We start from the raw sequence: 2280 nt of genomic DNA on the forward strand, positions 1-2280 counted from the left end.
CGTGTCTTTCGTATAACTTTCTCGCCTCCTTACGAATTTCACACATCGCATAACTCTCAATGGTGGTAACCAGTTAATGGTGCGCCTCATCCGGTCGAAATACTGGATTCCCAGAATTAAGAACCTGATGAAAGCAGTAGTAAATTCGTGCAAGGTATGTGTGATCTATGAGCAGTCCTTATCAACAAATACTGCGCCAATTGCCTCGCTCACGAGCACTCAACAGGAGACTGCCGAAGCAGTGATCGTTGCAGGAAGTGCGACCGATCCCACCACACGCTTCTCCACATGCACGAGCAGGTTAGCTCGTCGTCGCGGTCGCGAGCGTGCTTCGTCTCCAACCGGTGCCAATCCGGCAAGCAGCTTCGGCCTCGAACCAGCGTTCCCGCCGGCAAAATCCGATAATTCAGCGTAAGAGTTCACCGCCACAACGCCCGGAATCGACCACGCCAGGCCCATCGCTCTCGTCGCTGCTGCAACGCCACAGCGTGAACATCCTTTCAACAGCGCTGGTATAGTTGGAGACCGGGACGAAGACCTTCGAGACCGCAGCACTCATCGATCCGTGCACCCCCATGAGCTGCATCGACGCTTCGTTGGCGTGATCCTTTACGTTACCGATGACCAGTGTTGGTGACGAGAAGGTCTGTACGACGACGATTCGCACCAGGGTCGACGCGAAAACGAAGCTAGAGGTCGTGCTTAAGATCGAGCCCATTGTGCGGATCCGCACACCTGTCCAGGCATTGAGCGACACAGTGGTGTCCAAGTTCCAGGACATCATGCTGGCTGATGCCCAGTTCTATCGGCCTGCTACCGTCTCCATGGTCTTGGAAGCAGATATTTATCCAAAGGATTCCTGACCTTCGACGAGGGAATGCCGGTCGCCCAGAAAACAGTTTTTGGGTGGATCGTGTCCGGTGCCTGCAGCATGCCGTAGGATGGATATGTTGCAACCCCTGTGATTGCAAGGGGGGCGGAATGTCCAGGTTACGGGGCGAGGGCTGTCCCCCCGCTTTCCGCTCCCTCTCTCTCACTCTCTCTCGCTCTTCACCACAGAATCTCCAATTCTACTCTTCCCGTGGCAGTTCAAATTGAAGTCTCCGCTGCGCTCGGGAGAGCTTAGCTAAGTAGAATAAGCATTAGTGTCTAATTGGTATTCGACGAATAAACAACACGCCCAATCGCGCCCGCGCAATTATTAAAAGTCAAGTGTTCGCCTGTTCTAGTGTTTTATCTTTCAGCATACCGGAAAATTTCAGGCCAGCCAACCCCAGCCCAACACCCCAGATTTCGAGCAGGAAGCAGATGAGGCAAAATATACTGGATTACATTTTTTGGAGTATAACCCTCTTCGTTACCCTACTTGCAATCTAAAGCAGGTAATGGCGAGATGATCAAAATTCTGATAGACATCGGATTTAACAAAAATTATACCCGACCAATATTAGCTAATAAACCAATCAAAAACAACCAACCGATACACTGCCGGAAGTAAAAAAAGAATAAAAGCCTTAAATTTTTCAACGGACGCACAATGGCGCAAAAGATACAGATACTATCCAAAGATTTTTGATGACAACGGATCGTTGCATCAAAAGGGTTGAATCCAAAAAATGATTCAAATCGGTTCAGTATTTTAGAAGTTACACGTGTTTAAAGTTGAGTGTCCGGACGCTAGACGATATCCTTAGGGAACATATAGGGATTAGGTGTTTCGTATACATCGATGACACCATCATCTTTAACAAAAATGAGTAAAACCATCTAAATGACATCAAATTAATATTTAATACTCTGGAAATATGCGAATTCAGCTTGACAAATGTAAATTCTTCAAAAAATAGGTTGAATTCTTAGGGTTTTTAGTGGCCGATGCTGGAATAAAAAAGAATTCCGAAAATGTCAGGGCCATCGTAAAATTTCCCGAGCCAAAGACCCTCAAGGATCTTTGTTCCTTTTTAGAACTGGCAGGGTTTTACCAAAGACATTATAATAACAAGATGCGTAACGGCCATACATTGGTTTTGCACTATGCAGCCACTTTTTTGGTGACCAAAATTGCTCTCTTTTCGCTCGCCTAAAATCGAGAGCGTTAAAATCTAAAAATAGAATTGTCTGCTTGTATGAGTAAAAACAATAAAGGAGATCGTGTGCATGTGTGCGTGCTTATGCTAGAAGACGATTTTAGGGCCGAAATCAATTTTGATCTAAGAAACAAATTTGATTAATGTTTTGGTCAATTTCGTAATTCGTAACTCTTATGGTTTGAAAGAAGTT

This window comes from Drosophila santomea, chromosome 2L (assembly GCF_016746245.2).
Source record: "Drosophila santomea strain STO CAGO 1482 chromosome 2L, Prin_Dsan_1.1, whole genome shotgun sequence".
Classification (NCBI taxonomy): Eukaryota; Metazoa; Arthropoda; class Insecta; order Diptera; family Drosophilidae; genus Drosophila; species Drosophila santomea.